General features: G+C 42.9%; 1 protein-coding gene and 1 pseudogene across 4 annotated transcripts in view; both read left to right on the forward strand.

The window, feature by feature from the left end:
* Positions 1–1,043: 1,043 nt before the first annotated feature.
* LOC311596279 (translationally-controlled tumor protein-like) lies at positions 1,044–2,537 on the forward strand (annotated as a pseudogene). The gene is made up of 2 exons: positions 1,044–1,050; positions 1,789–2,537. The product of its transcript is annotated as a translationally-controlled tumor protein-like (transcript).
* Positions 2,538–15,113: 12,576 nt separating this feature from the next.
* Positions 15,114–26,409, forward strand: part of INPP1 (inositol polyphosphate-1-phosphatase) — a 30,769-nt gene continuing 19,473 nt past the window's right edge. Inside the window, exon 1 of one of the 3 annotated variants that reach the window (XM_084778878.1) lies at positions 15,114–15,511. The gene's annotated coding sequence lies outside the window, so the exon portion shown is untranslated. Of the gene's footprint in view, positions 15,512–17,476; positions 17,561–24,263; positions 24,285–26,409 lie in introns of those variants that run through there. The other 2 variants (XM_084778879.1, XM_084778882.1) reach the window with 2 other exon arrangements.

The following is a 26,409-nucleotide window of genomic DNA, read 5'->3' on the forward strand; positions in this document are numbered from 1 at the left end:
ACTCTCCTTATATCTCTATAATTACATATTCTATTTTTTTTTTTTTTTGAGATTACCAAAGGACTGAGAAGCCACAGTACAGGTATTGAAGTGGAAATATGACATCATCAGCCTCACTTTGGAGCAGAGCCAGAATGCCAGAGGAAATGCATCTGGCTTCCCAACTCTTCCCTGAAACCTTCATTACCACTTGACTTGTAAGAGAGTTTTTACTTCCTCGGCTGATCTATTTTCAACTGTAGTTCATAACATCATCCCACAAAAGCATTTTAACATAGTTATTTCTTGATTTATTGTTGTTGTATTCATGGACTGGACAATTTTTCATTCTCTAAACTCAGTATGGCAATCAGATTAGTTCTGTGTGTGTTTTGTTGTTGTTTGTTTGTCTTTTAAGATGTAGTGTTTATGTATATGGGCATTTGCCTACTTGTACTTATGCCACATGACTTCCTGATGCTCGTAGAAGGCCTTCAATACCCTAGAACTGAAATTACAGACAACTTCAGGCTACTGTGTAGATGTTGGGGACTGAATAAGAATTCTCTGTAGGATCAGCAAGTCTACTTAACTGCGGAGCCATTTTTCCAGCCCTGTAACTTTTTTTGAACTATGAATGAGCCATTTTGGACCAACATTCCACAAGGTCTAATCATCTGTTTGCCTGCTGATAGTTCATAGATTTCAAAATATGTCATCTGTCAGGCAAGGGTGACTTATTTTTCAGGTCATCAACCAATCCCCAATCAACTTAAATAATAGTCAATACAATAAGGAACATTAATAAAATAGGGGAAACTTTTAAATGGTTTCTGTTAGATAAAACAAATGTGTAAGCCAGGCGTGCACACCTATGATCCAAGCACTCAGGGAGGCAAAGGCAGGCGGATCTCTGTGAGTTTGAGGCCAGATCGGTCTACAAAGTGAGTCCGAGACAGCCAAGGCTACACAGAGAAGATTGCTTGGAGTGTTTGATTTTTAAAAATCATTGTTTGAGTCACTAACTTGAATTTCATTGAAGCAAAAATCATTAATTTGTTTTAATGACCTGTAATGAGAACAGGATTTTTAGCAATTCTGAAACATACTTCTGTCACTTTATTTTCTATTTGTGTGAAACAGAATTTTCAGCTTTGCTGATTAGAAAATCAGAATATTGATCCATTCTGAAAAATACTGAAGATATTCTATGTCCTATGAAATAAAACAGCCAAGATTTAATTTTTTGTAGAAATAAATCACATTTATGTCATTACTATCCAAATTGGCTTTCATCTGTTAAAATAGTAACATTTTATATATGTCAAAGACTTTTTTGTTATTTATGTTTTGTTTCTTTAAAACATAAATATTTATTAAAAAATTTTTTTTTCTGATTTCTTGTCAGTAAATGTGTGATTTGTAGGCCTAGCTTATATATACTTATATATTTCCAAAGTCACATTTTTCCCCTCGGGCAAAATTGTAAGAAACTGCCTTGGGCCTGGTGTGGTGGTACACGCCTTTAATCCCAGCACTCTGGAGACAGAGGCAGGTGGATCACTGTGAGTTCGAGGCCAGCCTGGTCTACAAAGCGAGTCCAGGACAGCCAAGGCTACACAGAGAGACCTTGTCTCGAAAAACTGAGAAAGAAAAACTTAAGAAAGAAAGGAAGAAAGAAAGAAAGAAAGAAAGAAAGAAAGAAAGAAAGAAAGAAAGAAAGCAAGCTTTGGATCATAAAAGGAAGGTTTTTGGTAATTTTAAAAGTCAGAAGAATTTGCCTTTTCCACCCATTCCCCCCTCCCCCAGGCTCCCTCTGTGCTGTCAGGCCAGCTGCCCCCAGCCACCACCATGATCATTATCTACCCGGATCTCAGGATCTCATCAGCTCTGACAAGCTGTTCTCCGACATCTACAAGGTCTGGGAGATGGCGCGCGGGTTGGCTGTGCCTTGGAGGGCAAGATGGTCAGTAGAAGATGGTAACATCAATGACTCTCTCATTGGTGGAAATGTTCCCGGTGAAGGCCGGAGGGCAAAAGGTACCCAAAGCGCTGTAGTCACTGGTGTTGATACTGTCAGGAACCATCGCTGATGAGAAACCAACCTCACAAACGAGGCCCACAAAAGTACGTCAAAGATTACATGAAACCACTCAAAGATGAACTTGAAGAACAGAAACCAGAAAGAGCCTTTCATGACTGGGGCTGCAGAGCAAATTAAGTACATCCTTGCTACTTTCAATAACTGCCAGTTCTTTATTGGTGAAAACATGAATCCAAATGATATAGTTGCTCTCCTGGACTACCGTGAAGATGGCGTGAGTCCATTCACAACTTTCTTTATGGATGGCTTAGAGATGGAAAAAATGTTAACAAATTGTACCTGTCACCATGACTGGCTGCTGCTTGCCATCCATATAACACAAGACTTAGGACAAATGGGACTGATGTCATCTAGAGCTTTCATTTTGACTATGATTTATTTGGAGTGGAGGCGGTGTACTTTTAAGAAAAAAAAAAGATGTCATGTAGGTTGTCTAAAAATAAAGAGCATTTAGGGGCTGGAGAGATAGCTCGTGGTTAGAACACTGGCTGCTCTTCTGAAAAGGAACTGAGTTCAAGTCCCAGCGACCACATGGTGGCTCACAACCATCTATGATGAGATCTGACGCCCTCTTCTGGAGCGCAGTTAACATGCAGGAAGAACACACACACACACACACACACACACACACACACACATAATAATTATATATATATATATAAAATCTCTTTTTTTAAGTGCTCATTTAAAAAAGTCAGAAGAATCACACAGGAGAGAGACACCCATTTGCACTCACCCCAGTCTTGTCCCTGGCTTAAGTTTTTACCAGAATGATCTGGTAACATGAGGTCTAGTGGAGACACCATGGGGCTTAAGAAATAAGTGCCTAATTTTTAATGAAATTAATTTTATGTTGATACCATAAAATATCAAAACATAAACAGATTATATACAGTTCTGAAAACAAAATTAAGAAATTCATTTCAAAGCAAAATATATAAAAAGAATTACCAATTAGGGCACACATATTCGAGATAACAAACTATGCATTAAAATATTTACAAACTAACCAGAGAGAACCCAACAAAGAGCACATTTTAGAGTCCTCTGTGGGAAGCTAAAGTAAACAAGAAAATGTCCAGGAAAGTTTAAGAATAGAAGGAAATGACTCACTGACAATATTCTTGGTTCAGAGGAGAACCTCAGTGCTGGATAGCAGGGAAGGTGGGCACTTTGTCAGAGGCTGGGCCGGGCATTTACAAGGGGCCATTTGCATAGCACACAGAAAAAGGCACCCCAACATTCCTTCCTGGAATTTTCACTCTCAGATTTCATCATGGGGTTTCCTTGAGACAGGAAAGAGCTAAATCCTGGGATCCATAGACTTCGAAGCTTTAGCCTTTACTGCACTGATGTCAGGGAATGCAGGGAGCACTGCGTCTGGGACAGGCTAAGTGGAAAACTGTAAGTCCCACTTTCCCAGGTCAACGTATGTTCCCAAGGCCCAGAAAGACCTTGGAAAAGAAGAGCATATATTTCCAAGCATATGAAGTGACTCTAAGTTCATCGATCATGACTTGTCCTTGCTTCTGTCCTCTGCTTCTGACCTTTTAACTACTCTTCGCTGAAATATCTCATTTGATCCCCTCTGAGTTAAAGAACCCTGCACTTTTAAAACATCAGTTTTAAATATTCTATCTTTCAGAAATGTCCAGAATTCTCTCTAAAATTTCTTTATTAATACCTAAGATGAATTTGGCTTTCGTGACACTCAATCTTTTCTAAGACTAAAGATTGATTTATATTCACTAATGATTTAAAGGCAGCACAAAAGTCACATTGTACAACATACTGTGAGGACTCTCTTAGGATGCAGCCATTTCAAAGTCATGCCATGCTTGAGTAAACTGCAATTATTCATTTTTAAGCCTCTGTGGTAGAGTTACTTTCACCTCTGTCTAATGGAAGACATACAGGCTGCAGGTGCTGCAGGACTCCACCTGGTAACCACAGCCAAAGTCACTTCCAATTTTCCAACTGTCAAGCTCGAGAGACAGCAACAGACATATTATGTTGGTCTGTGCCACAAATGGTCAGTCTGATGCTAGTTTGAAGTGACGGATATAATTTTTTTCAAATTACATGTGTATAATGGGGGTGGGAGGTATGTGCATGTGAGTTTTGCTGTTGTGAAGTCATGGGCATCACACCCTATGGAGCTGGAGTTACAGGCAGCTGTATAGCACCAATGCCCAATGATAGGAGAAGGCTTAAGTAATCATTGTGTTAGTCACTCTCAGAAAGAACGTTATGGAATCAGGAAGCTCAAAAGAGAAAGGGACCAATTCCACCTGGAGGAGTTCAGCATTTTCTCAGACAACTGAGGTCTTTTATTATAATAATCTCTGATTATTATAAATAGTTAGCCCAGGGTGGGGTGCATGACTGTAATCCTAGCAATCAGAAGGCACAAGAGGCCAGCCTGAGCTATATAGTGTGTCTGTTTCAAAACAAACAAAATGCTACATTCCAACTAGTGTAGTCATATACACAACGAAAAGAAAAACAGTGCACAGATAGCTTCATCCTTTGACCAACCCAGACCACCCTAATTATTTTAGCCTTTCTATCTCTCCAGATCATTTTCTAAGTGTATATGTATGCATGTATCTATATAAACATATATTTATTCATACATATAAACACATACACATTTACAAAAGAGTATCTCTATGTTCCAAAATACAATATAATGACATTTATACTGTATCTTTATGTATATATTATATAGATGTTTTAATGTATAAGCATGTTATTATACTGTATTTTGGAACATATAGATACTTGTTGAAAGATTAATATTTAATACTGAATTATTATTTTAGTGAAATCTGTGGTTACTCCTTAACTCATTTTATGCCCAAATAACCACACAGAGAGACCAGGATCTATTTAATTAGCCTATAGAACAAGCTTCACAATAATTACTCCATCCTAAACCTCAATACTAGAATAGTTTCTTCGCATTATGATTTCCCACTTCATACTTGCTTTTAAATCATATCCTAGGCCCAGTTCATTTCTCCTGGTGTTTCCTGGTCTCTCCTCATGGCTCCATCCTCTTCTTCTTCTTTCTCCTCCCCTCACTGAATCAGGGTGTCCCACCCTATTCTCTGTTATTGCTCAGCATTGGCTGCTTGGTTTTATTGGCAAGACAGAACAAATGGTAACATGTTTACACCAACTTGAAACAGGAGATACCTATAATAAACATCACAATGCAATGTCTAGATTGAACCAGAGAGTGCAACAGAAAAAATCAACATTTGAATGAACCAGGGTAAACAATACACAGTCCCCAAGAACATTATGCTAACAGATATTCTTTTGCAAATTGTGTTTTTCAGTGAATAACTCATAACTACTATTTGATGCAAGAGATACAATTAATTTTAAAGCCTTGTAAAACTTTGTTTCTTTGTATCCAGTTGTGGTAGTTAATCTTGGTTGTCAACTTGACTACATCTGAAATAAACTAAAACCTAAACTGCTGGGCACTGCTGTGAGGCATCTTTTTTTTTTTCCTTTTCTTTTTTTACTTTTATTGATTGTCTATGATTTGCACATCATGCACCAAAATCCCTCTCCTTTCCCCATTCCCTCATATCTGCCCTCTGCCCTTGCAACCTCTCCCCAGTAAAATAAAACAAACAAAAATCTTGTCACAGAAGCTGTAGTGTATCACACAGTATAGCCTTTTGTCCACATATGTTTACTTTCAAATGTTCATTGTTACGAGTCATAGGCCTGGTTTGAGGTCTACACTATTGCTACCAGATCCTCGCTGGGACTGCTCTCAGATATCCCATTGTTACCGTGTGTCAAGGAGATTCTTGAGATTCTTAATCTTTGAATCTGTAGGTCCTGCCCCTTCATGTGCTCCAGCAGGTCATACATGGGGTAGATGTCGGGGTGAAGTCAACTTAGAGCCCTGGATCAGGGCCTGCTCCCTTGTCCTCAGGGCAGGGCCAGCTCTCCTGCACCTGTGTCATCAGGGCAGGACTGGCTCACCCACTCCCATGTCCTCAGGGCAGGGTTTACTCTCCCACTCCTGTGTCATCATGGTAGGGCCAGGGCCTGCACTCCCACTCTTGTGTCATCATGAAAGGGCCTGCTGTTATGATGGCAGGGCTGCCTCTCCTGCTCCTGTGTTATCAGGGCAGGGTGGGCTCGCTGTGAGGCATCTTCATAATCATAGTATTTGAAGCAGTAAGACCCACCCTGAATCTGGGCCGTACTTCTAGAGGCAGCCCATAAAAGGACATGGAAGGAGGAAATGTTGCCTTTTGCCTGCCTGTCTTCACTGTCAAAGGCAACTTCATCTCACCAGTTGCTGCCAGCATTAAATCCAACTTCATGAGGGTTCCAACACAGACTGAAGACCAGCAGCTCTCCAGGAATCCTTTAGGATTCCATTGCCAGATTGTGACTCCTGAGACATCAGCTCTATTGACTGAGGAACTACAGGATTCTTGGCTTTTGTGTTGTGAGATAATTGTTGTTTGACCACCGTAACCACATCCTGTAAGCCAGTCTAGTAAATGCCACATCTACATTCATTGTGTCAGTTCTGTTCTTTTAGAGAACCTCAAGTGATAAACTGGTTATTACTGTACAATGTCCATTTCTCAGACATTTCATTTACTGTCTTGTCTTAGCAAGCACATGTGATAAACTGTAATAAACATGTCAGGGCTTGTTTCAAAGCCCAGTGTAGGAAGCAGCTACATGTCAGGGCTTGTTTCAAAGCCCAGCGTAGAAAATAGCTGACAGTCCAAAAAGCTGACGTCTGACCAGATGTGTGAGTGATAGATAAAACCTTAGTAGTAAATTCTGACCTAGGAGCAGCCACGACTGCAAGTTAGTGATAAGAGTGACGTAGAAAGCTAGATGTGTGAATTAGAGAGGATAAGGTTAAGTTAGTATAAAAACCCCGGGAAGAAGCAGCCAGCTCTCTCGCTGTCACCATGATTACCTGAAATGCTGCCAGCCGACGGGGCGCTCTCCCCGGACAGAGCAGACAGACATGCTGTCAGATAACAACCCGAGAACTGATTCAAGTCGCAGCAGCGAACCTGTTCGACAGATCGTCGCGATATCAGGTCGTATACCCTAATGGCATAAGCTCCCAGAACATTGGTAGTATAAGATGCTAAATGCTACTCCTATTAGAATTAAGATAGTTTTAAGAGTTAATGGAATGGTATTGGTAGCTTGGCCTTGGAGCCTTAGCCGCTGCCTTTTGTTGTAGTTGCCTTTGTATTGCTAATAAACCTCTCTTGCTAAATCGTACCACTTGCTCTTGGCCTGCCTCCTTTGTTCCGGATTCTGAGTGTAAACTCTCTGCTCGCGACATAAACTTCCTCTTACATCTGTTCATACTGTCTCCCTGGCCCTCCCAGCCAGTTTCAGGCCACTGTCATGTTTTGTACAGCCTATATGTTAAATTACCAGTATGGTCTAATAATGTTTATTATCAGGCCTATAATTATTATTACAACAGTATTTTCCAACCTGCTAGCAATCAATCAAGACACAGATACTTGTTATATTTTAAATTGCCTTAGTTAACCTGAGGCAGGGCAGATATTAATCCCCTGCCCCAATCCCATGCCATCTGCTTCTAATAATTTCTACCAACCTATCTCCCATCCATAATCCCATATACTTGCTAATGTTCTTCATCTGGGCCAAATCTTCCATCCATGCCAGCCACGTGCTTCTCTTCCATCTAACCCATGTTGGCCTTTTTTCTTCTCTCTTCTCCTCTAGTCTCTCTTCTTCCCAAATATTCTTTCTGTCTCCCCACACTCAGGAACCTTAGCCACGCCTATCTCAGTTTCCCTCCCCAGGTGTGATGGCCTTTTATTAATTAACATCAAGATACAGTAGACCTATAAACCATTTTTATAGTTTTAGGTTTTTTTATTTGTTTGTCTGTGTGTTTATTTTTGTTTTTTTACAGCATACATAGAAAAGACAAGCAAGATAGACAAGTGTGGACTTTAAGATGTAAAGTATTTACATATCGAGCCTTTCACAAAAAATTTTAACCCCAGTCATGGAGCATTTCTCTATGATAAATGCCCAGAAGTGCAATTTTTAGTCAGTGACTGTGACTATTTGGGAGGCTTTTTATTACATACATTCTACCAAACTCTTCTCAGAATCCTTGAGCCAACTTATGCCCTCCTCAGTAATAAATAAACTTTGTCAGTTACTACAGTCTGTCCCCAATGGTGGCGATCCCAAACCACACATTCTGAATATTATTTTCTCTCAGCCAAGTTGATGGTGCATCATTCATGGCTTCACTTCCTTAACAATGTTTGGTCATTGCAGTTTTTTCTTTCATGATTTGACTTACATTTCCCATTTGGGGACAGAATGTTTTCATTCTGCTTTTAAGACCTCTTTATAAATGAGAATGTTACTGCCTAATCTTTTATAAATTACAAATTTTAAATATTTTTCTTTATTTTATTCTGTAGCATTTTGAAATAGAGTTAAGTTAAAAAGTCCGCTAGTTACATCACTCCTTTCCTTAGGAATTTTCTCTTTACTCCATACTTATTTTGAGAGCCCTTAACCTTCCAAGGCAGCAGTTTTCAACCTTCCCAACTCCGAGGCCCTTAATATATTTCCTCATGTTGTGCTGACCCCAAACATAGTATTATGTTCATTGGTACTTCATGACTGTAATTTTGCTACTGTTAATAAGTCATAATGTAAATATCTGTGTTTTCTAATGGTCTTAGGTGACCCCTGTGAAAGGGTAATTCACGAAACCCTTTGAGGGTTGCAACTCCCAGGTTGTGGACCACTGTCTGTTCTAAGACTTTAAAAAGTCAACCCTTTTCTTTTTCTCAAGTGTGATGAGTTACTTTTGTCAGTTACTTTTCTTATCCTTCAGGCAAAATGCCTGGTAGAAACAGCTCCAGGCAGAAGAATCTCCTCTGGCTCAGTTCTGTGCAATGAAGGCATGTGGGGGGCAGGGGTGTCCTTGTAGCAGGCATCTGAGGGGTCCTGCACATCCTCACAGAACAAGAAAGGGAGAGGGAGAGGGCAGGGAAAGAGGCCCCCCTAAAGTTCCACCACTGAGGCTCTACCTCCATAAGCTAGGCCCCACCCATGTCCAAAACGTTCCAGAAGCTCCCGTAGCAGTGCTTCTAGCTGGAAACTCAGTGCTTACAGAAGGGACGCTGTATCTTTGAGCCACAGTATTTCATTCCTGCCCCCTATAGGCTTATCGCCACTTGAAGCGAATATGGATTCTGTCCAACTGGCCCACATCGTTTTATAGCTTCAAAACTGCGCAAAGCCAAAACTCCACACTCTTAAGACCGCAGGCAGTCTCTTAACTATGAGGGCAGCGCAGGGAAGCAAGGAAGGACTGAACCAAAGCAAAGCCAAATGCGTCTGCGTCAAACTCTGCAGCCCTATGTGTCCTGTGGCATTATCTGGGGGAACCCTTCCCTACAGCGCATGTGGTCATTCTTGGACCAACTCTAGTCTCTGGCTGAAGCTTTCCTTGGCAGATATCTCCTGTTCCTAGTACCTCTAGGGTTGGGAAACCCTGCTGCGAAGGTTGCAGTCCACCATAAAGGGGAAGCCCTGAGCTCAGTGTGAAATGGAGGACTCCCTTTGCCAGCAGGGCTTCCTCTTCTCTGCCTGAGGAGCCCAGACACACACTGTCAGTAATCAGGCAGCGATGCAGCCACCCCTAAAGTCCCTGATGATGGTGGGAAAAACAGGAAACGCCAAAGCCACTCCAGAAGCATGTCACTGGAAACATGTCACCGCCCACCAGCAGGACTCAGGCCCCCTAATCCATGTGTGCACCCTCTGCGCATGCAAATATGTACTTCGTGCGCATGCTCTAGGTAGCTAAAGGGAACTCCTCCCATTCCTTTCTGTCTCCCCTCATGTCTCCAGAGACTGTCTCTGTATTCTCCTAGTCAACCTCTTAAGTGTCTTAAGTGGGTCTGCTGCGTGGCGTGATTAACTCGGTCGTTAACATCTAACACCCACACCATCTACCTAAGGAATGTCATATAGTCTTTAGGAAATTACAGGTTCAACTTCCTTTCTCCTGATAAGTACCTGCTCAGCAAGCACCTGTGATTCCTGGGATGCCTCTCCATGCAAATGAGGCATTACAGCGCCTTAAGTCCCCAGCCAATGATGTATACCAACCCTAAAAACCCTACCCCCTCCCCAAAGTTCTAGATAACCCTTGATCACTCAGAATAAAGTTGAACTGCCTCACCGAAGCAGTTCTGCCTCATTCTGTCATACCCTCGGACCATCAGAAATACACCCTCCCCCCCCCATACCCCAACCCTTCAACTCCACCCACCCTCCACTTTCCCCCCACTCTTTTGTTATTTCTGTTCCCTGTAGCCTCATGGACCAATACTGGCCAAGGATCCCTTAGGGGAAAGGATGTCTCGAAAAACAAAAACAAAACAAAAATCTATTGTAATGTAAGCTTCATCTTCAAAATCCCTGAACTAACCGCTGAGATGTTGTTCCATGCATCGAGTCCAATCCTGCTCGAGATTATCTGTCCACAATACTATAACTCTGGAATCTTGCATGCTTGCAAAATCAATACTAAATTCTGATGCCACCTCAATATGCACCCTGGCTCACTCTCACCTAGGCTGTGCAGCCTCTGACTACCAATATGGCTGCACCTAGTAAGACAGCTCCCTGGCTGGTTGAGTTGGAGTACATTGCCTAGAAGCTTTTAGTGTGTGCTGTTTCCCTGTTGTATCATCCCTGTTGCAGTGGGGAGCTGGAGAGCTCACTTTCAGCCAGCGGTGCCACTCCCTTTCACCGCAGCATTTCCAGCAGTGACTTTGTCCACTCTTCTGCATTTCCTGGCCCAAACACATATTTTCACACCTTTCTAAAATCTAGATAAAAGCAACAAGAACAAATTGTATGCTGCCTTGAAATTTCTTCCACAAAATTAATTACTCCTTTACGTTTGCATCCAGCTTCACTTGCTTTTGCAGGAAGCACAGCCTTCATGCCAGTTCCCACACCACAGAGCCCTCCTTTCCCTCCGGAACATCCGGAGAAGTTTCTTTCCGGTCTGGCCTTCTATTTGCATTGCCACCAGAAGGGCCTGTTAAGCATGATGTACAACGTTCTAAGGCTCCTCTAGTCTACAGCTTCCACTTTGTTCACATTCTTTCCATAACCAGAGAGAGAAAAACACACAAGGAGGCAGGAGCCGGTAACTGGGGAGGCTAGAACCCCAGTGCCCACTCCTCTGCTTCCTCCAGTGAGACACCCCGCCCCAATGGTTCTATAACACCTCAAAATAGCACTACAAGATGGGAGGTGAAATGTGCAAATGTGTGAGCTTGTGGGTAACATTTTACAGTTAAACCGTAACAGTCTGAGATTTTAAAATGATGAATGGGTAATACCATGTGAGTACTGGAGCCAAATTTCCAGGCTCAAACTTAGCCTCACCAAATACTACAAAAACTATCCCCTTTATATCTTAATTTGCTTATAAATATTTCTCTTTCTTTCTGTTTTTTCTGCTTCTGTTGTTTCTTCTTCCTCTTCTTCCTCCTCTTCTTCTTCTTTTTCTTTTTTGCTTCTTTTTTTTTTTTTTTTTTTTTTGAGACAGTTTCTCTGTGTAGTCTTGGGTATCCTGGACTCATTTTATAGACCAGGCTGGCCTTGAAGTCACAGACATCTACCTGCCTCTGCCTCTCAAGTGCTGAGATTAAAGGCATGTGCCACTGTCACCTGACTAAATCTTTCTTTATAACATAATACAATTATAATTATTATAACATAAAGATTTATTATAGTAAATTTTAATAATATAACGATTAAAATGAGATGCCAAGCAACAGATATGATATGAAGAAGTTTATTAAAGGAGTGTGAGAGAGCAGAGGCGGGAGAGGGACAGCCCAAGGGGAGAGAGACGGAGAGAATGGGAGAGACAGACAGACAAGATAGCGACAGAGGAAGAGAGGTGAAGTAGGTTTGCCTTTTTTATATCCTAGGCAGATGACCCACCTAGTGGCAGGTAGGCAATGACATCATAGGTTGCTAGGCAGACTGAGGGCAGTATGCTAACAAAACAAATACTTCTTAATAAATGATAAATATAATGAGTACCATAAGATTAATAAAAGATTTAAATTTTTTTGTGTTTATTATTGGGTGTCTATGTGAGCATCCAAGTGTATTATAACACTTGAGGGGAGATCAGAGGGCAATCCTTGGGAATCAGTTCTCTATTTTCACTATGTGGGTACCAGAAACCAAACTGTGGTCATTAAGCTAGGTGGCAGGCACTTTTACCTGCTGTGTCATCTCACCAGCCCATGATTGAGGTAAGACTTACCATATATACATAGTGTATAATATATAGTATAATAATATATATCATTTATATTGTATATATGACTTAGCAGTTATACAGCTGTTATAGCTGCAAGTGACTTCATGGCAGTAGCAATGTTGGCCCCAAACGTGGAGTTATAAATGTTTATGGATTGACATCTACAGCAGGTTTGGTAAAAGAGCCATTAATGTTGTGAGTGACAGCGTTGACAAATGGGAGGAGACAATAAACTTTGATGACCAGGACTTTGCTCTTTAGTATTACCAGAGATCAGGTGCTAATGATGGCTTCTAAGCAAGCAAGAGACTCATTGGCATATATATTGTAGGGTGGTCTCTGCAGCAGCAGAGTGAAAAATGTGCTACATTCATAGCCCCAACGGTTATGATTAATAAAAAGAAAATAAGATGATAAGATGCCAGCCAACCAATATTATGTTGTAGAGGGGTTTATTAAATGAGCATGGGGGGAAAAGAGGGACGGAGTACCCCAGAGAGGGACAGAGACAGAGACAGGAAGAGTGAGAAGAAGAGAGAGGAAGAGGAAGAGGAAGAGGGGTAAAAGAGGGGGCCCACATGGATGGCTTGTCCTTTTATATGCCCTGGGCAGGGCTATGCCCCACCCCCACCCCACCCCGTGTCAGGTAAACAATGACATCACAAGTAGGCTGACTGAAGCAGAATGCTAATACTAACTGTAGGCTCAATTTTCTTAACCAATATATTTTATTAACAACTTAGTGACCGAGCATACGTCACTTATAACCTGACTAACCAAAACAATAGGAAATGAGGATTAATGGATACAATAACAAAACCTTAAGGATATCAGTTCCGAGGAACGATTCTCCCGGCGTGAGCCACAGGATTTCTTTTGCTGGAACCTAGAGTAACCAGAACCCAGAACCTCAGTAGGAGCTGGAGCCGCAAAGCCTTCCCTCCAGTGGTTCTCTCTAGGAGCGTCTTGAAGTGCAGCGATGAACAGCCAAAACTATCCCAAGTCTCCAAAATGCGCCACCTCCACTTCTGGCTCATTTACATATCTCCCCCCAGAGTCTGTTCACGGGATCTTTTCAGCTGGCAACAATTAAGCTCCTGCATGAGGTGGTTGCTCTTCTAGTGAATGAACCTCACCTGTTCTCTCACAAGAGCATTCCGAGCCTACACCTGGGATCCTAAAAAACAGGTTTATCTCTCCTTTAATCAAGTCTAGCCCTTCACCAGTCCTGCTCCTAGACACAAACCTATATACTTCTCCTGAATATCATATTTACATTATTTCTTGATTTTATAATTAATCACAACAGTGACAGCAAAGATGGACTTAAGAGAATGGCTCTAAAGGTCACCGTGAGAGTGTAGACATGGTGGCACACATCTGTACTCCCAGCATCCGGAAGACGGAAGCAAGATTACAAATTTGAGGCCCGCACGGGTTATAAACTGAGAGTCCAAAGAGTACTATTAAGAGTACTGTCTGCTTTCCCAGCGGTCCTGAGTTCAATTCCCAGCAACCACATGGTGGCTCACAACCATCTATATTGGGATCTCGTGCTCTCTTCTGGCATGCAGGTGTATATGCAGATAGAGCACTCATATACGTAAAATAAATAGATAAAATGAGAACTGGTCTGGGAAAACCAAAACAAAACCAAACAAACAGAAACAAACAAACAAAAAGAAAAAAAGAAAAAAAAAGAAAGAAGGCTGAATCTGCTGAATCTGGGAGTGAATGAAAGTCAGAAATGGGTGAGGTGCCTAGAGGAGCTAGCTGAGTTACAGTAGAGAGACATTGCAGGCTCCTGTCCTAGTGGCTTCTTGTGATGCCTTGTGTGGCTCATGGTGATGCCGATAAATTGAAGCGCGGGGAAAGGAAGATGAGAAAACCTTCTCACTAGGGCTGTTGAAGAGCTTCCCAGGTCCAGCGACAGAATCAATTATAGGGAAGCCGGTGGATAAAACTTACCAGGTGGGAAGGGCGCAGTCACCTCCTGCCAGAGCAGCTTCTTCTGCGGTCTTCTTTGGGGCGTTGCAGTCCTAGTTGTGTGAAGTTATATGGTCCCTGAAATGCTACTTTAGAAGGCACAGCGCACTCACAGAGACTCTGAGCCCCTTCTATTCCAAAGGTTTATGTTGCCCTTTAAAAATTCCTACCCTTGCTGCCCATCGTCCATCACCACCCATTCCTGTTTTCACCTACCATGCCCAACTGTCCTGACTGAACACTGTACACTAGTTTAAAGGGTTCCAGGGAGAGATGAAGTCCCCACTCAAGATGTGCTGCTTCCTGCCTGGCTGGCTGCCTCTTGACCCACAGCTAATAAGTGTCCAGAAATGTCCAGAAGCCACTGTTTGAGCTAAAAGAACACGCTGTAACCTAGACGCTTGTTTTAGAACAGGGGCTCTCTTAAATTGCTAGCAGGCAGCCCAGCTTCACAGCTTCAAACACATCTGTCAAACCCCTAAATCCCAGGGTCCGAATGAATGGGGGATGAATATTTCTCAAAGAGTGTGTGGGAGGTCCGGGAGAAGCAATGCACGCTTTGAATGGCGGCGGACGAGGCCACCTTGAGCTTTCTGGCCCTCTCACGTAAATTCACCATGTTTCACTTGTGACGTCGTGGGATGCCCTCGCCCGCCCCAGAAGCATAAAGCGTCACTGCGTCTTTCCACGCCACCCGTCAGGGAAAAGAGAAGGGGCGGGGACCTGGCAGAAACTGAGCTGCACGGCTGCCCGCCTTCGCTGCGGTGACCTCCGCGGTCCTCCCCGCTGCTCGCCCTCAGCCTGTGCCCGCCGCCGCCCGCAGGACGCCGGCGCCGGGTTCCAGCGCGACCACCTCCGGGCGTCGGCACTCCCTTCCTCCTGGCTCGCCCCTCCTCCGCCTCTTCCGTTTCTCGGGAAAAGGCTGTAGGCTCCCACTGGTCTCGGCATCCCGCGCCTAGGTAATCCGCCTTCCTGCCTTCGCCCGCCTCCTCTTCGCTGCGTCCTCCGCGCGTCTGGGTCCCCGCGAGCGCCGAGCGCTCCGTCGCCTCTGCGCAGGGCAGGTGAGTCGCTCTCCGGTCGGAGGCTGCTGGCCTCCGCGCCTGGGCCTGCGAGGTTCCCCGGGGTCGGTCGCTGCAGCGAGGCCGCCCCGGCCTGGCCGCGCCACCCGCAGAGCCCGAGTCGCCATCCCGGAGGCTCAGCTCGCGGATCCCGCGGGCGCCCTTAGCTCTGCAGGAGCCGCCGAAAGAAATCCGCGCCGGGAGACTGAGTAGCTAGCAACTTGCCTCCCCTGCTTGGTTCTTTCCAGCCCTACCACTAGCCTCTAGGCGGAATGAGCTGGTCCGAGAATGGTCGAAAGCAGAGGGCCATATTCTAGGGCTGGATGGCGTTGGTTGTCAAGAAGTAGGGGAGCAGTTTCGGAGATGCTTCTCGGCGGGGATGTATGTTGACCACCTCTAGAGACCCATTGGAGGGGTGTAAAATAAACAGACTGGGGCTATATTTAGCTAAATCTTCACCGCTTTCCTTGTAATTACTACATTTTGAAGTCTGGTTTTGTAAGACGTGCCTAGGCAACGAGTGTGCACAGGGTAGGAGGGTGCCACCTAAACATCTAACCTGGCTTTGGTGAAATCACATGGATTGTCAGTCATGAGGTGTGAAAGAAAAGTCCGGGAATACACGTTAGCAAACACGGTGTGTACTTTGGAGATTTCCATCCTTCAAAACTGGGACTGGAACACGTGAAAGTTTGCCCACTGTGTGAGGGTGTTCGCTTCAAAAGGACAATGGTTTGAGGCCCTGTGGACAGGCCAGTTAATGAAACCTTTTTTTTTTTTTTTTTGGCTCCTTATCTCTAATTCCCAGTTTTGATAAGTTAATAAGGCTTAGGCTCTCCCACTTGATAAACAATCTAAGGAAGAAAACAACCCCCTGAAACCACTTGTTGGCTGATGAACTAGTGGGATGGTTTCAGCCAGGCATTGAAAGCACAGATTAGAAAGGAAAGACAGGCAAAGGGAAAGCCCATTTTAACCCCTGCACATGCCTCTTTGCTCTTTTTGTTAAGAATGTTCTTTATTTTAAAGGACTTTTATAATACTTTTGTAGTTAACTCTTATCACGATGAGGATTGTGTAAGATGCATAGGGCTACATCTTACTTTTTGTTTTTCTTTCTTTCTTTTCTTTTCTTTTTTCTTTTTTTCCCGAGAGTGGGTCTCTCTGTGTAGCCTTGGCTATCTTGGACTCGCTTTGTAGACCAGGCTGGCCTCAAACTCACAGCGATCCACCTGCCTCTGCCTCCAGAGTACTGGGATTAAAGGCTTGCGCCACCACACCGGGCTACATTTTACTTTTTGAATTGAGTATGCACGTCTTCTTTGCAAGCTTTTGAAGTAAGCCACCACTTGTTTGGTAACTGCACCTTAGATTCTGCAGTGTGGAATTCACTATTGAAGATTTAAATTTTAGCTATACTTCGATTGGAGAGAAAAATTGCTAATTTCTTTCAGACGCAGAAGACCAACAAAATACAAGCAAATAAAGATAAATTATTATATAGGTTTTTACTAATTTATTTCGACCTTGAATAATAATTGAAAAATGCCTTATTCTATTTCACGTCGTACCCAAACTGCTTAAAAGATAAATATGTGATCAATTAAAAACAAACATCTTTAGTTTTAAAGGTAAGAATGGCACATATAAGAACTTTTTCCAGGTGAGAGCCCGTGTAAGTGCCCTTGTTAAAATTATTTCTGTGTCCTAATGAGGTCAGTAGGACTCAATGTTCATGCTTTTGGAAATAAAAGTTTTGCTTCTTTTTTTTTTTTATCACAACTAGTATGGAGTCATGTTTCCTAAACATGTCTGTTTATTAACAATACCTGAGCCGATGCGCAGGTAATGAAGATAATGGTAGAAGGCTGTGGTTGGCGCATCATGGAAAAGGTGGGCGGGGCATGGAAAAAGTGGGCGGGCACAGCCATTCTATCTATATACTCCCAGCATTCAGGAGGCAGGGGTGGATTCTCAGGACAGGCTGGCCAGCTGGAGTAGTCGGAGCAAGCCCCAGGTTCAGTGAGAGATCCTGCTACAAAAAACAAACTGGTGAGTGACAGAAGACGACATCAAATTTCAGCTTTGCACTTCCATGTGCATGCGTGTGTGCATCTATAAATGCTGGACCATGCATAAGCGCACAAACGCCCCAACCACATGCACAAAAAGATACTCGGTTCCAATTTGGTAGTTTCCTTACAGTATTTAGTAAGTTAGACAGGGCCTTATGTATCTCAGGTTGGCCTCAAACCCTACGAGGCAGGGGATGACCTTGAGGTTCATCTTCCTGTTTTCACCTCCCAGCTGGTGTTACAGGCGCGTGCTACCACAGCAGGTTGTTATGAAATGCTGGGGGTGGACCTCAGGGCCCCAGGTTTGGAAAGCACCTTACCGACTGAGCTGCAGCCTCACCCCACAACTTAGTGCTTTCTAAGTCATAATTTTAAAAAGATAAACAACGGGAAAAGAGAGAGAGAGAGAGAGAGCGCGAGAGAGAGAGCGAAATCCACAGGTGGGAATTCGCTATGGTTAAGGTGAATAGCTGTGTGATCGCTGAGGCTGCTTCTACATAAAATGCTCATTAACAACAGCTGTGGCTTTGTTTCTATAATGGCGCTGCTCGCTTAGGAAATCTACACATCTTACCATTCTGGTGACTGAATGCGTGTTGTTCTTCAGTCTGGCCCGCTCTCCCAACTGCACTAGTTCGGCTTCTGAATGCATGCTCTTCTAAGTGTATGTTTGTAGCCATATTTTTGCTATTTCATTCCTAACATGATGCATGCAATGTTAACCAAGTCTTTTCATATTATAAACTTTTCCCATTATTATTGTTGTTGTTGTTGTTGTTGTTATTATTATTATTATTATTATTATTATTATTATTATTATTATTATTTTAAGATAGTCTCATGTAGTCTAGGCTGGCCTCAAATTTATAGCTGAGGCTGGCGTTGAACTGATTTTCCTTTCACCTCCCGAGGCCTAGGATCCTAGAGCTATGCTGGTTACTTTTATTGTTGCTGTTATTTGTGTGTGTGATACATATTGTATCGGTATGTAAATGTTCAAGTGTGTGCGTACATTGCACACATTGCGTGCTCCTTCCTGGAAATCAGAAGTTGACTTTGGGTGTCATCTTCAGTTTTTCTCCACCTTAATTTGTGAGGCAGGGTTTCACCGAATTGAAGTTCCTCCTATTCAGTGACACTAGCTACCCAGCAGGTCCTAGGAGCCCTCTGCTCTGAGTGTTGGGGCTATAGGCAAGCCCTCATACTTGCATAACAAACATGTTACTGACTCAGCCACCTCCCTGACCTCCTTATAATAACTGCATCTTTAATTACAGTGAAATTATAGGAAAATTCCAGGCCAGTAATTTCTTTGATTATCACATAGCAAATTTACTTGTTATCCCTTTCTTATAAAAAAAAAGAAGAAGAAGAAATCAGCATGCAGTTTCAAATAATTTATTTATAGCTTTTACTGAAATGACTTACCAACTTGTTCAAAACAAGGGGAAAAAACCCAACCCTTTACTTGACCATAAAAATGGCCATTTGTATATAAAAGCAAACAATTTAGAATATTGCTATCTGATTATTAAGGTTACTTATTACAATGGGAATATATCAGAATTTTCCTTTCTATTTCTCCTCTGTCCCTCCCTCCATTTTTTAAAAGAAGAGATTAGTTGCATGCTGGTTTTATTTTTAAACAACATTTTTTTTCTTTTTCTTTTTTTTCCTTTTTTTTTCTTTTTTCTTTTTCTTTTTTTCTTTTTTCTTTTTTTTTTTTTTTTGAGACAGGATTTGTCTGTGTAGCCCTAGCTCTTTTGGAACTCAGTCTGTAGATTAGGCTGGCCTCCAACTCAGAGATCTGCCTGCCTCTGCCCCCAAGTGCTGAAATTAAAGGTGTGTGCCGCCATGCCCAGCTCACAAAATATTTTAAATTTCTTAAATTAATTATCTAAGTTTAAATGAATTTAGCCAACATTACCGGTTGATATTTAAATTTATGCTTTAAAAAAAGGTGACAAAGGTAGACTTTCCACTGATGTACATAAGAATTACAGTTAACATCAACGGAGAAAATTAAAATGACTAAATCTTAATTTTGCTTAAGCAAAACATAACTTGGTAAAAAAAAATGATGCCCTCAATTTTTTTTATTAGCAGCTTATTTTTTATGTGTATGAATATTTACCTCCAAATATATATATGTGCACCAATGCATGTCCATGCTCAGGGAGGCCACAGGAGAGTGTCATAGCTCCTGGAATAGGAGTACAAACAGTTGTGAGCCATGTGGGTGCAGGGAATCAAACCTGGACCCTCCAGAAGAGCATCCCCCCAGCCTTGCTATAGCAGCCTTCTCAGTGAGGGTGTGAACTGCCACGTTTCAGAGCTCACCTCTACTCAACTCCTCAGAATTTACATGACCGTGTATAACCCCAGCTTGTTCTAGAGATGATTAAAAGCCAGTTTTAGAAATATGAGTGATTATAAGCCTCATTAATAGAAAAATGGGGGAATAAAATAAGAGTGAGATTGGGAAGATAAATAAAAACCAGTTTGTGGTTAAAGATTACCAGGGATGTGAAACTGCTCAGTTTGTTTAGGTATTTTTGTGGCTTTAATGAACCCCACTCATTGTTTAGTGTTTCGAGCTTTTTAGATAAGTGATACTATAAATATTCTTTTATCAGTTTGTTTTCCTTTAAGGGCAAATGTTACATTTGGAACTCTGCACTGCTCTCTTCCATATCATCTCTTTAAAACAAGCACCTGCTACTGGGAAGTGTATGAGCAAATAGAGCGGTAGGGCCTGCCCTGCCGGCCAAGCAATGGCACCTGGGTCCCTAACGTGCTTCATGATCGGCAACTACCTGTAGCTTTTGGGAGGGATGCTTTGTGTCAAGTTATTTATTACTACAGAAAAAGGTCATCGTCATCTAGGGAACTCTTTAAAGCACTCTTTCCGCTTATGTTTCTAGTGGGTCAAAGGTTTGAATAATGAATAATACTTTCCAGATTCAGTTTTGGTGTGAGAAAAACCTCTTCAAACACATCTAATGAAATGAAAGTCAGCCAAGGGGGACAGGTCCGTCAGTGTGTCTTGGGGAGAGGGGAGTGTATATCCTGTCTGGAAGGCTTTGACAGCTTTAAAGTGAGGACCATGGTGGCCCAGGAAGTGCCCTGGTAAGGGACTCCCTGCCACCTTCTAGTCCATTAACCCATTTACTCATACCCAAGCCAGGGAACAGAGCACACAGTCTATTAAAAATCAGTGTAATTTCTATGCAAAATCAGTGTTGAGGCCTACAACAGTGCTCTTAGGTCTTACTGTGTCAAGCACGCTGGCCTCTCACTCAACAAAGATCTGCCTGCCTCTGTCTCTGGAGCGCTGAGGTTAAATGTGTGCACCGCCACGGGCGGCCCCGACATAATTTTTAAACTCTTATTCCAACCTCTTTTTTAAAAACTCAATCAAGAAATATTAGTTATGCCTCCTTAGGTAGATGATAAGTGTAAAATGCATTTGATATAGGCATACCTGGGGATTGTAATTTTGTTTTGTAAAATATATATGTTGAGTCATTTTCTCATAGACATTTTTTGACATCAAGTACATTTATTCACATCGTTGTGCAAGCACCAGCACTGAGCATCTTCAGAACTGGAACTCGCTGACAGTCTGCCACATGATGTCCTTGGTTGCTCTGAGCATGACTATGCGTACCTCATGAAATGGAATATTTGAATTTTCAAGGTGGATTTATCTGACTTAGCACAGACTCCTCAGGGTTCATTGTATCTGCATTGCGTCACGTATTTGGATTGCATTCCTTTTTAAGGACGAATGATATTCTCCTACCTCTTTTATTAAAAAGTAGCTATTAAGATCAAGGCAGCTTTGAATTGGAACAGACTGTAGACACCATTCCTCCCAACCAGCTTCTTTGATCTCCTTGTTTATCCTTACAAACATAAAGCCAACAAGTCCTCTGCATCCTAAACCTTGTGGCCATGAGCATATAGTCAGTAGGTAAATGGCAAAGCACATCAGGTTAATGTAGCAGGGTATCTCCTAGCAGTGTCTTTCCTCTGTCACTTTGTAGCAGTACAACACTCCTTAGGAAAGCGTGGTCCTCCCTCTAGAGCTGTAAGTGCTTTCTAAACAGGATGTACATTCTATCTCCTCAAGACACATGCCAGGATTTGTAGGCATTGACTAATAACCTCTTTCCTGTTGCCTAAACTGGCTCTTTTTCTGTTACACACTTGAGTGGCCTATATTGACAGTAAGAACAAGTGTTAAATGAGTTGGTGCTTCTAGTCAGTGTTGGGAGAATTCAGAAAGAAAGATAAACTGACTTGGGGACCTTTCTTGGTGACCCAGAGTGCTACACCCAGAAAGAACCCTTCAAAATAGACTTGAAAACCAGCAAGTGTCATAGTTTCAGTCGTCACCTTGACACTCCCGGGGGGAGGGGACCTCAGTTGAGGAATTGTCATCATCAGACTGTCTTGTAGATGTGTCTGTGGGGCAGTTTACTAATTGCTAATTGATGTAGGAGGGACAGCCACAGTGGGCAATAGCATCCCTGGGAAAGTGTTCATGACCCCGGAAGGAAGGCAGCTGAACAAGACAGAAACAGCAAGTCAGTAAGCAGCATTCCTCCAAGGTCTCTGCTTTTGTTTCTATCTCCTGGCTCCTGCTTTGAGCTCTTACTCTGGTTTCCCTTGATGAAGACTGACTGTGACCTGCAACAAACCCTTCCTTCCTCAAGCTGCTTTTGGTCAACATTTTCTCACAGCAGAAGAGAAACAAACTAAGACAAGAATCTAGACTTAGTTAACAATAGTCAAAACTATCCGTTAAACCAGTGGCTCGTGGCTGTAATCCTAGCACTTGGGAAGTTGTTGAGGCAGGAGGATCTCAGGAAACCGGATTGAGCTGTATAGTGAAACCCCGTTGATGGGAGAGGGGAGGGGTGAGGGGGGTGATGGGGGAGGAACAGAGGCTGATGGGGGGCTTTAGCCTCTTCAGAGGTACAGTGAGTTAGACTAACCTGTTTATAAGTGCCACCTATCTCAACACCATTTGAAAGTTAGGAAGGAAGGGAAATATTAGAGTTAAATACATTCGTATCCATAATCCCTTCTGTTTGCTTTTGAGACAGGACATCACTATATAGCTCAGGTTAGCCTTGACCTAGAAATCTCCAGCTCCAGTCTCCAGAGTTTTGGCATTACAGGCATACACTATGGTCAGTTAAACTTTTCTCACCTTTAATTAATTAGTTGATTAAGCAATTAGTTCTGTGTTTCTGGAGATAAAACGTAGGAGTTCCTTCCTCCTAGGCAACTGCTGTAACCCTAAGCTACACTCCCAGCCGTTACATCCCATGTTCAATGTTAGCTACTATTTTGGTGATTTATTATCTAAATCACGGATGGGTCACCTTTACATGAGACAGCATAATTTCATATTCTTATTCAGTGCTTTAAAATGCAATTCATTTCTTTGCCACCCAGTGAGAGTTGTGGTTGGTTCTTGTAATCAATATGGAATGTACACATAGACGTCTGTATAAACAAATATGGCCCAAGTACTTAACAAGTTCTGGGTAATGCTGCTAAAATCCAAGCGTGACAAACACCATGGCAAGGGTGGGGTCTGTGTTTATAAACTAAGGGCAAATTCATCAGTCAGCATTTATTGAACACTTCTGAGAATGCCCTGAGAGATACAGGAAATCACAGATAAATAAACAAATGTGTAGTGTGTTTGGGATCTAGGTTAAAGATACGGTACACTCTTGTTCTGGGCTCAGCCCAGGACCAGACTTGAAGGATTTGGAAATGGCTCTGCTGGAAGCTATTTTCTTGAGGCTGCCTTCTTTAATGACAGAAGCATTGTGAGCTGCCTCTGTGTTGTTGACTGCTGCAGTCATTCATTTTCCACTGCTGTGTGAATGTGCTATAGTTGGTTTCATTTTATTATTGGTGGTTATTTGAGTTATTGTTGGTGTTAGCTCATTGGAAGGATGGGTCAAAGACTGACTAGGATGTGAATAGTGGGGGGTGGGATGCAGACAGTGTATAAGGGGTACAGACATGGCCTCCACAGACTTGGATTTTCTGTGAGAAGGAGGAGATGGCCGCAGAAACACTGTGAACTATTCTGCCATTTGTGAGTTGTCTGTTTTGTTGAGGACCCTCGTCTCTGTCTTGTGCTCCTGTCACTGTGGACAACTAAAGAGCACGGCCAGGTTCAGACAAAGCCAAGCTCTTCTCACAAGAGTAGATCCCTGGACCCTAGAATCTTCAGAGTCTCCTGACAAAACATCCCCTTCATAGAAAAGTATCTCTCCCAGGCCATCCTCAGATGGTCTGACGTGAGTCTGCACACAGCCTCCAGGAGCCAGAGTATCCACCCATCCACCCAGACACTGAAGCGATCAGAGCTGCCCTACATAAAGGGACCTTATTCTGGGTTGCTCAGAGCATTACAAATAGTTCCCAGGCTCTGGGATTTAATGAACTAGTAAATTTTAAAGAGAAGCCTTCAGTGACCCACATAACTTGCCAGCCTTGTACTTTGTCAAGGAGAAACATATGACTGTGTTGTCTGTGAGGGTCAATTCCCAGCACCCACTAGGAACACCTAGCACCAACAGTCAGAACTGCCCTTCATTCTCTACCTGTGCAGGCTCTGAGCTAGTGCCTTAGCAGACACTCTTTTGATCTTCAGACATCAGTACAAGGTAAGTTTTATCCCGCAATTGCAGATGAGGAGAGGCTCAGAGAGGCTGCGTGAGTTAACTGATGGCACACAGCTGAACTAGGTTGAGAATGCAGGCTGGGTTGATTGCAAAGCTTTGCCCTTTCACATTATATTGCTCGTTGCCTCTTACGTTTGTGGAAAGCTTGCTGATTCTTTTCTTTTCTTCTCATACTTGAGATCAAGCTCAGAGCTCACACAGGCTAGGCAAGTGCTCTACTGTTGCACTAGCTCCCTAGCCTCAGATCTGATTTTAAATATCTGATTTAGTTTTTTTTTGTTGTTTTTTTTTTTGAGACAAGGTTTCATGAGCCTGGGTTGGCCTTGAACTTACCTTGAACTCCCCACAATTGCTCTACCCTCACCTCCTTCTCAATGCTGGGATCTCAGGCATGCCTACCCGCCAGGCCTGGCTTGGCTCCAGTGTTCTAATGAGAAGAAAGAATAGGCAGAAATTGAACATAAGTCTTGTCTTTGTAAATAGTATTTTTGTGTTTGGGGAGGGAGGGCATTGCATGCGTGCATGTGTGTGCGTAAACATCTGTCTGTACAGGAGATCTATGTATGCATGCATAAGGAAATCAAAGGGCAACTTTGGGTGTACTCAGCTGCTTCCTATGTTGCTCTTTGAGACAGGGTCTCTCAGTGAATCTTGAGCTCTGGTTCGTCTTATCTGCCTGACTGGTGAGTTCCGGAAATTCACATGTCCTGCTGCCCCTCCCCCACAAGATAGGGTTACAGACATGCACCACCGCACTCTGCTTTCTGAGTGCTGAGAATCAAACCTCAGGTCCTTGTGGCTGTGTGGCAGGCACTTTACAGACTGAGCCATTGCCCCAGTCCCCCACACTGGTGTGTGTGTGTTTGTTTGTTTGTTTTGAGTTTTGGTTTTGACTGTCATATTTCCTTTTTTTTGTTTTTTTTTTGTCAATATTTTTCCAATTAGACTTGAAAATCTCCCCAAAGCCAGAGACTCTAATTCTATCTGATACTATGACACAATATTATGTCTATATATGCATTTATCTGTTGATATTTATGTACTACATGGGTGCATTCTCACAAACACCGGGTCTGAGGTAAAGAATGAAGCTCCACCAGGCCTGTTTTGCTGAGCAGCGGCTTGATAGGTCATCGCAGAACAAGCCTTGCGGTGAAACTGTTCTCACTGAGTCCCTAGTAGGCACAGCTAACTGGAACGTTTGTCTCATAAAAGTAAACTTCTGGACCACACAAGAAAAGAAGGAAATCTCATTTACAATCTGAGCAGAACACAAAAGACAAGGGGTGGGTTGTGCTGGCCTCTTTCAGATGAGATACTGAAGCCCTGACCCTAGTGCCTCCAGCTGTGACTGGGCCTTTATGAACACTCGTGCCTGGGGTCAATCAAACATCAGTGGGAAATAGTTGATGAAATGTGTGGGTAGATTGAGCACATATCGCTGTTTTCTTGCTGTTATTTCCTAGATACAGATGAACGCCCTTTAATTTACAGTAAGCTGGATATTGATAAGCATTCTTCCACCCAACAAAATGAGTCAATTCAAGCTGGATTAGAGTTTATAAATCAGGTTTCTTTGGGGGCAGCTCTCAGTGGGTTCACAGGTCCCAGGGAAATCACCATGCAGGGGGAGACCGAAAAATGGGGAGAGGGGGATAGAGGGAAGGCAGAAGAAATAGAAAAAGAGAAGGAAGAACTAAAAGTCTGGATTGTATAGGGAAGGCCAGCCGCTGGGCTGGAAAGTTCTGGCTAGAGGGCAGGGTATGCCAGCCATGCCCTATAACAGGGAGGGACTGAGAAATGCTGGGTGAACCTGGAGGCCAGGCCCGCTTTGGTTAAAAAGTCACCTCAGCTACTTGTCCCAGGTCTGAAGGCCAACAGATATTATCAGTAAACTAGAGATGTGCCTAGGCTCTATGTGAATATTGAGCCATTTTTTCATGAAGACTGGAGTATTTTGGTGTTTGGAGAGCCTGGAGCCAAGTCCCTAAGAACATTAAGAAATTACTATTTAGAGGAAGGAACTCTAAACATGGCATTCGGTCACATGGCTGGGCCTAACACATTCTAAGTCCTTATAAGAAGAGGGAGGCATGCCAGCGTCACA

Source organism: Acomys minous (genome assembly GCF_964271855.1).
Source record: "Acomys minous genome assembly, chromosome: 4".
Classification (NCBI taxonomy): Eukaryota; Metazoa; Chordata; class Mammalia; order Rodentia; family Muridae; genus Acomys; species Acomys minous.